This window comes from Cimex lectularius, unplaced genomic scaffold (assembly GCF_000648675.2).
Source record: "Cimex lectularius strain Harlan isolate CLEC.00 unplaced genomic scaffold, Clec_2.1 scaffold23, whole genome shotgun sequence".
NCBI classification, from domain to species: domain Eukaryota; kingdom Metazoa; phylum Arthropoda; class Insecta; order Hemiptera; family Cimicidae; genus Cimex; species Cimex lectularius.
The window spans coordinates 2566975-2578009 of record NW_019392690.1 but is presented as its reverse complement, the minus strand read 5'-3'; the positions used below and the strand labels follow the sequence as shown (position 1 = coordinate 2578009).

Sequence of the window (11035 nt, the reverse complement as noted above, 5' to 3'; positions counted from 1 at the left end):
TAACGTTAGGCCCATTTGCAGGTTGACTTTTATGTTTTTGAAACTGTTTAAATATAAATCAAATTATTTACAAATTACAATTAATTAAGGTTTTCAGTTGAGATAAAAAAGTCAATGGCACGAGCGGGATTCGAACCCACGATCTTCGGCTTGATACGCCGCTGCTCTACCACTTGAGCTATCGTGAACTCGATCCACTCGGACTTCAACTTCCCATCTCAACCACACCTTTTGAATTTTCTCTCTTTCTAACTCTATTAGAGTACTCTTTCTTCAAGTTCTAAACTCTATTAGAGCTCGTGATCCGATTGAACAAATAACTTTTTTCAATTAATTAAACTTTTTCCAAGTTATTAGTTGAAAAATGGCAAAAAGGAGGGAAAATTCGAAAGGTGGGTTGAAATGGGAAGTTGGCGTCCGAGTGGATCTAGGTCACGATAGCTCAAGTGGTAGAGCAGCGGCGTATGAAGCTGAAGATCGTGGGTTCGAATCCCGCTCGTGCCATTAACTTTTTTATCTCAACTGAAACCTTAATTAATTGTAATATTAATCGGATATCGTGATATGCGGTCTGGTGTGATGTAGGTGTCAGAAAAACATTTTCTTTATCGTGCCAACGTTTCGATCTTTATTGAGATCATCTTCAGGGCCTGGGATTTATAAACATTTTTTACCTTTAACAAATACATTTAGGATGTGGTGTATTCACTTTTCCACATCCTAAATGTATTTGTTAAATGTAAACAATGTTTATAAATCCCAGGCGCTGAAGATGATCTCAATAAAGATCGAAACATTGGCACGCTAAAGAAAATGTTTTTCTGAAACCTACATCACACCCGACCGCATCTCACGATTTCTGAATAATTATCGATTAACGGTCACTAATCACCACACACAATGATAATAAGTTTGTATCGTACTGGCCCTTTTTTTTAAACGCACAACAAACACAACGAGATTAGACGGAAAACATGTTTAATTAAGGGTTTGCCATTTTAGTTTTATTTCCAAATATTGTTCTTTTTGTCGTTTATTTTTCTCTATCTGCCACTCTACCTTGAAAGATATTTTCCATATTTTCTCGAGACGTTGTAAGAAATGGGAGGACGCTGTTTGTTGCAAATCGCCCCATCTTTTGCTGTTTATTCTTACTATCTGCTTGTCTCAGGAAGACATCTCTTTATCTTACGGTTGTCTTGGTTTTCCATTTCTGCCATGTAATATCAACGCGTGCATTTTTCCTTTATCCCAGCCTAAATACGAGACGCTGTCCATATAAGAAAATATCTTTCATATTTTTTCATGTTTATTTTGTGATAATTTCTAGTTTTATATGTCCTTTTACTCACTACCTTTAACTGCATGCATTATTAAGACAATTTCTTCTGGTGAGCAAGAGCTTTTTTTAATTTTGTAAAGCAATTTTATATGTCAAGAAATGGAATATGATATGAATATGGATGAATATGAAAGGAACACTGTAAGTAATCTAATGCCGTTAGTAAAGGATATTAAGTTCAAAACTAGATTTTAATAAAACCAAAATAATCGCGATAAACTGTAATGCACATCTAGAATTAAAAATACATGAAGAACCAGTTGAGGAAATCAATAGATAAAAACGATGGTCGTATATGGTCGTTGTCTGGATTCCCGGACACGTCGGCCTGGAGGGTAACGAAAGCGCGGACAAGGCGCCGAAAACCGGAACGCCCCATCCTCCGGATCGGACCACCGCGATCTGGCTCCCTGATGCTAAACATGCAGTGAAAAATATGATAAAAGAAAGATGGCAGCGTCAGCAGGCGGGGTCGTCGGAGAGGCTCTTGCGAGTCAAGAGCACGACCGGTAGATGGCTCTCAGAGAACCTGAGCAGGAGACGAGGGATCGTACTTACCCGACTGAGGATTGGCCATACGCGGTTGACACATGGGCACCTGCTTTTGGGCCAAAGCCCGTGCAGGTGCTCCTTATGCAGAGAAAGGTTGCTCGATGTGTCCCACATAATAGAGGCGTGTCATGCCTTGGCTCCATACAGAGAGCGTGTAGGAGTGCCGCCGGACTTAAGAAGAGTTTTGAACACGGTAGCGAGTTTCAGAGTCCCCTGTTCCGATTTTTAAGTTTTTTACTGTATATAATATATCTTATTTGTTGTGCCTATATGTTTTGTCTGAGTGCATGTATTTATTAGCGTGAATGGCTAGGGGTGAGGGTGAAATATAACGTCATCATCGCCCTCGAGCGTAAGGGTGTGTGTTCGGGTTCAATGGTGGAATATTTATAAAAGTACTCCTTCGAACCCAATCTAGAGTAGTTTAAGTATAGGTCGGTGGAGGTACTCCACCGACCAAACGGAATGAGTGTACTGTATGGATGTATTTATGTGTACGAATGTATTTATTTGTATGAATGTAGTGTTTGAAAAGGTAAATAGAATATAGACTTAGTTGAGGGCTGAAACGACCTAGCCCCAGTCAAAAAAAAAAAAAAAAAGTGAGCCAAAGGAATTGGGTGCTAAACCAAGTATTAACCTTTGGCTGTGAAACCTGGAGTTTAAGAAACCAAGACATTGATAAATTAAGAAAAACTGTAAGAGGAGCCTACTAAAGATAAATATGAAACAGAAAAAGTAGATGGATAACGGAACAACCTAAGTCGGAAGGCATTGCGAAGGTGATAATTGGAAGAAAATGGAATTGGGCTGGACCTATTCTTCTTGCGAAGAAAGGGAGATGGTCAAAGATTGTTGACGGGAACCCAAGAGATTTCCAAAAGTAGACAGACCCATGATATCAGACCAAGAAATTGCAAATTCTTACCGAGGACCTACTTGGAAACTACTATACTACTATATCAAAAAGTAAAATAGCGCTAATGACAACAAGAAGAACCCTAGGCAAATCTTGGCGATAAAAACCGGAAATGGCCTATTGGCTGTACACGGTAATAACAAGACCCAGAATAATCCGGTGGACCAAAGCTCAACAAAATGTAGCTACTCAAACATTAGGCAGCATACAAAGACTAGCTAACCTATGTATCACAGGGGCAATGATAACAACCCCTACAAATGCACTAGAAATTCTGTTAAACTTACCTCCACTGGAAATATTTATACAAGAGGAGACTAGGAAAAGCTCATTTAGGCTCCAAAAACAATTAAATTGGAAAGGAAGTAAAAAATTCGGGAGTACAGCTATAATTAACAAAATTAGGCACACATTCTTTGAAATGGGGACTGAATATATGATTCCGGAAGCAATCTTCACCACATCCTACAAAGTATCAACGGATTATAAAGAAGATGAAAAACCCAGGACAGCATCAGACACAATGATATGGTATACAGATGGCTCCAAAACAAACGAAGAGACCGGATCAGGCGTTTTCTATACAAGCCCAAAACAGGAGCAATCAAATCCATTAGGAACACTTCGGTCCTTCAAGCGGAAATACATGCCATCAATGCTTGTGCCATGGAAAATATTAAAAGAGGTTACTGTTGACTCCCAAGAAGCTTCATTTTCTTGTTGTTTTCGGCTGACCAAGGTTCGCCTCGGGAGGCCCTGTTTAAATCGCTGAGGGCCCTATTGTTTTTATTTTGGCAAGCGATAACGCCGGTATCTTCGGCCTTTGCACGGGAGTAAATTAGTCTCTCTCTTGCCTGGGTCAGCACAAGACGCACCTTTATCGAATCGATTATCGAACCCAATATCGATTTTCTTTGGACCTTCACCATCGATTTCTTCTGTTCAACACCTTGTCGTCACATCACCGACACTACGGACTACGTCAACTGTTTCGTCATCCGGCTCTACAGGCACCTTCGTCGAAGTGGAACCCAGCAGGAACCTCCAGCTCAACACCGCTTATTTTGATTGCTTAGAGAAGCGAGGAGACATCCCACCAAGTACCCTTTTATTTGTTCTTTTGTTTTTTAAAACCCTGGCTAGTAGGTTTGCTTATGAATTATTTTGGATAATTAAAGAAATTTCTTTTACTTTTGCTTAGTGTAAATAAATTGTAAATATTCAATTTTTACTTTAAAATATTATCAATCTCCCCTTTCTTTTTCCCAAAACCTCTTAAGTATAATACATAGTTGCCCTGTTCTTTAAAAGAGAAAAAAACAAAACAAAATTTAATGGTACCTCTTGAAACGGGTACGGAAGTTTGCAGGGTCAATTAAGATCCGCCCTTCCCCCCAACAGTTACAGTGACAAAAAAATCCTCACAAGATCTGATAGCCAAGCAGCCATTAGCATGTAAAAGACCAACATCAAAATTAGTTAGTGAATGCATCCAAAATCTCCAAAACCTGGGGAAACACAACAACCTGATGGGGTGCCAGTATCTTGGGTGCCAGAGCACAGAGGAATTTTGGGTAATGAGAAAGCAGTCTGGCCAGAGGAGGATCTACAAGACCATAGGCCCCGAATCTATTCTTGGGATAACCAACACAAATATAGAATCCTCCATCGCAGAATGGATCCAAACAAAACAAAAGGAGAAGTAGATAAACTCTAGCGGCGCTAGACACAGTAAACTTGTGATGAAACAACTCTCACCAAAACTGGCAAAATCACTGCTACAGCTGAAGAAGGATAAACTCAGAGGAGTGATAGGACTACTGGTCACTGGCATCTGAGAAAACAACTACACAACATGGGCATACATAACGATGATCCCATCTGCAGATTATGTAATGAGAAGGAGGAAACAGCCACCAATATCTTCTTCGACTGGGAAGAAACAGCTCAAAGGAGATTCAACCTAACAAACGAAAAAATCATAGGGAATGAAATTATAGCAGCGACAGTCAATGATCTGATACTTCTAAGAAGGATAAAGGATAGGGTCTATTGCACTGAACTAAGGAACTAGGAAGGTACAATAAGCCTGAAGGCTGCAGTGCCTGGGGAGTACCCCTGCTTCCTAGTATCCTTGTAACCATAACATACCATACCATACCATACCTACTTGGAAAAGAACTGGAGAGAGCTGTCGAAAAGCGGATTATAATATGTCCTTATACTTATTTACTTATTTGTATTGTTAAAAAAAAATTCTATTAGGCAAAAGGTTTTTTTTTTTAATTTTGTAAAGCAATTTTTCTTTCCACATATTCTTTTCGTTGGATTATATAGATTTAAGATTATTTATTAATTTTGTCATAAATAATAAATTAACTAACAATTGACTGCGTGATCTAAAACGAGGAGAGAGGAAAGAAAACGGACAAATTAATTTCACAAGAGAAACATTTTGACGATACGTGCACGTTTTTCCAATTGATAACTTTTTTAGTAATCAGATAATACTGTTTAAAATTGTATGGGAAGACTGAAGAACATCATCCCTTTTGAAAAAAAAAATAGTACAAGGTATCAGTATTGTTCTCTAATTATCCTCGTTGAAACTAGGCAAATACCTCGTAAAAATGAATTTATCTGAGAGTGGAGAAAGTTTAAATGCGAGTCTATTTTCTGAAAACACTTAAGCGTCCTGTTATTAGCCGGAGAACAAATTTATCTCGCAGGTAATACAGGTCAGATCGTTACTGGTCCCCGGCGCTCTATTCACTTGCCGAGTAATGTCCTGGATTAAGGTTTCGCTTTTCTCCCTCCCGCCGTCCCCAACCTGGCATCTCCAGGCCAAATTGTTTTCCAATGTGGTGCCTGAACGGCTCAAGTGCCACGGCAGGGCCGATAGGCCGAACCCGGCCTTCCTGAACTGCTTGATAAAATTTCATAACCCGCAACCTAGCTGAATAGCCTCCTGTTTTCCGAAGCACCGAAAGATTATCATAAAAGTCTCTCCGAACTTCAAATTGAAACTTTTACTAAGATAAAATTCACATAGAGTTGGTTTATTTGACTAAAAATCATTTTATGCACCTGAAAAAAAATGAAAAACCACAAATTCATATAATCAAATTTAATGAGCATCCACCAACTTTGCACGTGAATTTAAATAATTTCAATTGCTGGTAAACAACACCCTTCCAAAAATAAAAGAATCAAATCTTATTTTCACGTGTTGATAAATTAAAAAAAAAAAGATAACTAGACTCTGGAAGTGTTTCGTTCAAGCTGTAGATGTTACGGGATCAACTAGAACATTCAGTACCTAAGTATCATTGAGTTCCAAAAGAAATTCTCAAGTTCGTTCTAAAGACAAAGTATGTTTACAAAAGACATATGAAATCGTCTTATAAAAACTTAATTATGACATTTAATAAACTTATTTACGATTGTTTTGCCCTCATATGGACCTAAAAATAGGTCGAAAGCTTGGCAGAAACAATTGAATTTACTTTTTTCTTCAGACCCTAACTTCCTCCAGAGTGTTCGAGAGTGAAAAAGTGATTCAGACTTCTAACATTGAAAAATGATAACTAGACTCACTGGTAAACAACACTCTTCCAAAAATAAAAGAATCAAATCTTATTTTCACGTATTGATAAATTTAAAAAAAATGATAACTAGACTCCGAAAGTCTTTCGTACAAGCTGTAGGCGTTACGGGATCAACTGGAAGATTCAGTACCTATGTATCATTGAGTTCTCAAAGCAGTTTGAAGTTTGTTCTCAAGATACTGAGTCGGTCTTCAAAGAACATCTGAAATCTTCTATTAAAAATTTACTTTTCTCATTTAATGAACATATTTAATATGGTTTTGTCCTCAGAATGACATTAAAATAGGTCGAAAGCTTGGCAGAAACAATTGAATTTACTTTTTTCTTCAAGACCCTAAATTGCTCCAGAGTGTTCGAGAGTGAAAAAGAGGTTTAGACTTCTAACATTGAAAAATGATAACTAGACTCCGAAAGTGTTTCGTTCAAGCAGCAGGTGCTATGGGTACAACTAGAAGATTCATTACCTATGCATCATTGAGTTCCCAAAATTCTCAAGATCGTTCTTAAGAATGAGTCCGTCTTCAAATAACTTCTGAAATCTTCTGTTAAAAATTTACTTTTCTCAATTAATGGACATAATTAAGATGGTTTTGCCCTCATAAGGACCTAAAAATAGGTCGAAAGCTTGGCACTAACAATTGAATTTGCTTATTTTGCTTATTCGTCAAGACCGTACCGTTATCCAGACTGTTTGTGAGTAAAAATGTACATACAGCTAACACTTAACACAGAAACCTTTTTAACAACTCTTGAAAAAGTGCGCTTCCCGTAGACGATTTCCGTTGTATGAACTGAAACACCTATCCCAGTAGCTCGGGGAAAATCAGGTGATCACGACCAAAATAAATAAAAAAAATAAAAAATGTGTTTTTACATAAGTTTTACAATTTACTTCCAGACTAGTAAAATATTAGTCTTTAAATTTTATTCTCTTCCTCTTCAGATCTGAATAAAATTAACATGACTTTTGAAGAGTGAATATTATATACTGAAAGGCCAAAAATTCCACCCAGTTGGCTTTTTTTCTCGATAAAAGAAAATTCTGCTCTTAATTTGTCTCATTGTTTTTACAAATATATATTTTAATATTTTTTATGGTGTGTTTTTGGAATTTCAATTAGAGGTAAACACATTTAATCCTTAATCCAAAACAAGGATAAAGGATTTTTCAATGCTTACTTTTTACGAATTTAAATTGTTTATTCAGTCTCATTTGAATTCTGAAGCAATAAACTGTTTACTTTTCATCTCTCTTTCTTAATTTCAATTTTTAAACTTAAAAATGCCTCTTACTGCTTAGGATCTTGCGCATGGTGTGGCACTTATTGATGATGGACGTTCCATCAGTTATGCGACTATTGCCATCGGAGTTCCCTACGATACACTGCAAGACGCCTTTAAACGTTTTCGGGAAACTGGGTCCTACTATAGAAGGCCCGGTTCTGAACAACCTAGGGTAACAGGACGATTGTTTTTTGGCTTTGAGAATTTTGCGAAACCGGCACCTTACTGCTGTTAAAGCGATTCATCAGCTACAGGGAGCTCGAGGTGTCCAAATTTCTGACGCACTGCTCGAAAAAGATTAAATCAGTATGGACTGATGGCTTCTCGCTCCGTAAGAGGACCAGGATTGGCCAGAACACACAGTTGCACGACTCGCATTTGCTCGGGAAGACGTGGAAGAGTGTGAAGAAGGAGAAATGAAAGGCATGAAGCCTGTAATTTTTCCCAGAGGCAAGCTTTTCAACGTAGTGATGGTTTGCGCGGGAATTTCAATGGAGAATCGGACAGTGTTGGTTATTGTTCGTGCAGCGTCTTTGACGGCCTGTTTGGATGCAATTTTAAAACATACGTGTTGATTGATGAAATCAGCGACAATCCTTCTAATACATGATAATATCCGTCCACATGTTGCTCGCATAGTTCAAACGTACCTTCAACAGCATAACATCACGGTCTTACCTGACCATCCCGTTTCCAGACTTGAACCCCATCGAACATTTATGGGATAACCTCAAAGACGAATAAGAGCACGTCCATCACTTCCTGATTCACTCCACGGTCTTGAACGGTCTCTTCGTGAAGAATTGGCTAACCTCCAACAAAGAGACATTTCCAGTCTGGTAGAAAGTATTCCGAGACGTCTTCGAGATGTAAATTAAGGCAAAAGGAGGAAAAACGCGATACTGAAATGTTAATCAAACATCTAAAACAAAATTAAAACAAATTTTATCTGTCCGCCATTTTTAAATTTTTGTTGTTGTTTACTTTTTTGGACGAGTAAGCGCAACGTTAAAAAGTTATATTACAAGGTGGTGGAAGTTTTGGCCCGTCAGTGTATTTTTTTTTGTTTTATAATAATAATTTATACATTTATCTTCACTTCGTTTTTTAGGAAAACGACAGGCTACAAACGAAGGACATCTAATTAAATTTTCGTTCAGTGACAAAAGAAGCCTCGACTAATATTTTTCACTTTCTCATTTAAAACATCTTTTTTCAAATGTCTACTTTTGTTATAGTTCTGTTAGGGTTCTAAGCATGTTTTAGTTAAACTGCTTTAAACTTTTTTTTAAGTTGGTAAAGGACAAAGTTTTTTTCTAGCCCTCGTTAATGTCTGAATTTATGAATTTATATAAAAAAAGTTAAACTTTCAAGTAAACCTTACTTTTTGAATTTGAATGAGATTTAAATCTTCAGTGCATATTTCGTTTTTTCTACAATTGAATTTTAAGCAGTAAGTAAAAAAAAATATAATAATCGTGCATAAGTCAACGCCAACGGTGTTTTTTAAGCAACGAACAACGAGTCGGGTGGCGACAACCCCTTGGGAAATAATGAGGATGGTCTCGTAGTTAGCCCGAGGGCGACGTCACTCCTCTCATTCAAAAACGGTATATCGCCACCCTCAGATCGGCATTTTCCAACCCCATTCGCCTAGCATTCTAAAAGATTGTTGATTTCGCTCGAATGTATTTTTCAAGAGGGAACACTGATGTGCAAGTACAAATCATCCGCAATGCTTGCACCGATCGAAATGTCGCATCATCGCACCCGTGGGGATAGCCCTCCCCCTGCATTAAAAATGTTACCTGTTATATTAATTCAAAGAATCATGTCTACATGAAACCTCCCGTGGGAATTGACTGAACACCCCCTGATAAACGGTAAAAAATTGTTTTCACTTAAAATATTCATTGTGTGAATAACTAACACACCACGCAAAATTAGTAATTAGGGTTTTTAGTTGAGATATCAAAGAAAGTATATGGACTAAATATATGATGTTTAAATTCACTAATTTCGTGGTCCGCTTGACCAATTAATATATTACAATTAATTAAGGTTTTTAGTTGAGATTAAAAAAAGTCAATGGCACGAGCGGGACTCGAACCCACGATCTTCGGCTTGATACGCCGCTGCTCTACCACTTGAGCTATCGTGATCTCGATCCACTCGGACACCAACTTCCCATCTCAACCGCACCTTTTGAATTTTCCCTCCTTTTTGCCATTTTTCAAATGTCGTGTAATGTATTACTTTTATCTTATCTATATCTTTTATCTACTTATCTCAACTAAAAACCTTCATTAATTGTAATATATGATGTTCGTTGATCGACCTGCGGGTAATCTATGTGGAGTTTCAATCTTCATGGAGGTCAGTGGATAGGTGAAGAAAGGAAAAGCCTAATTGTTGGGTTCACCAAGCTTTCGGCAACTTATAGTGCCATCATCTGCACTCTGGGGGAAGCCCTGATGATGACACTATAAGTTGCCGAAAGCTTGGTGAACCGAACAATTAGTAATTAGGGTTTTTAGTTGAGATAAAAAAAGTCAATGGCACGAGCGGGATTCCAACCCATGATCTTCGGCTTGATACGCCGCTGCTCTACCACTTGAGCTATCGTGACCTCGATCCACTCAGACACCAACTTCCCATCTCAACCGCACCTTTTGAATTTTCCCTCCTTTTTGTCATTTTTCAAATGTCGTGTAATGTATTACTTTTATCTTATCTATATCTTTTATCTACTTATCTCAACTAAAAACCTTAATTAATTGTAATATATAATGTTTGTTGATCGACCTGCTTGGTAAACCCAACAATTAGTCTTTTCCTTTCTTCACCTATCTACTGACCTCCACGAAGATTGAAACTCCATATATGGACTGCACAAATCGGCAAAAATCTTCACGGAACCTATTTATAAATGTCGTATATCAGGTGGCTATGCGACTCCAATGAAAAAAAAAATTTAATCCGTTCTCATGCTGTGCACCTGTAAATAAAATGGTTCAATATTTGTTGTTTGCTACAATTGACGGCTATCGTAAAGCTTGAATCCATTTACTCTGATCGTCCCAAGAGTCAAGGTAAAGGTGCTTTAGTGCTTGTTGTTATTTGCAAACTGGAACACAAAATTTAAAAATAATTTTCCATCGTCTTCTTCCTCATTTACTTTTTAACCTAAGACATCGGAACATGCGTCTAAGAGAGCACCGAATTCGCCTCCAGGGCTGCTCTCTTAGCCCAGCAATCAACCAATCTCTTTCCTTCCATATGCCATTTGAACCCAGCAGCTGGATAAGTAGATGAACCTCAGTTTCAGCC

At 37.8% G+C, this 11035-nt stretch overlaps 1 non-coding gene across 1 annotated transcript; it reads left to right on the top strand.

The window, feature by feature from the left end:
- The first annotated feature begins 431 nt into the window (after positions 1-431).
- Trnah-aug lies at positions 432-504 on the top strand. The gene has a single exon. It is a non-coding gene; the product is annotated as a tRNA-His (tRNA).
- The last annotated feature ends 10531 nt before the right edge of the window (positions 505-11035 follow it).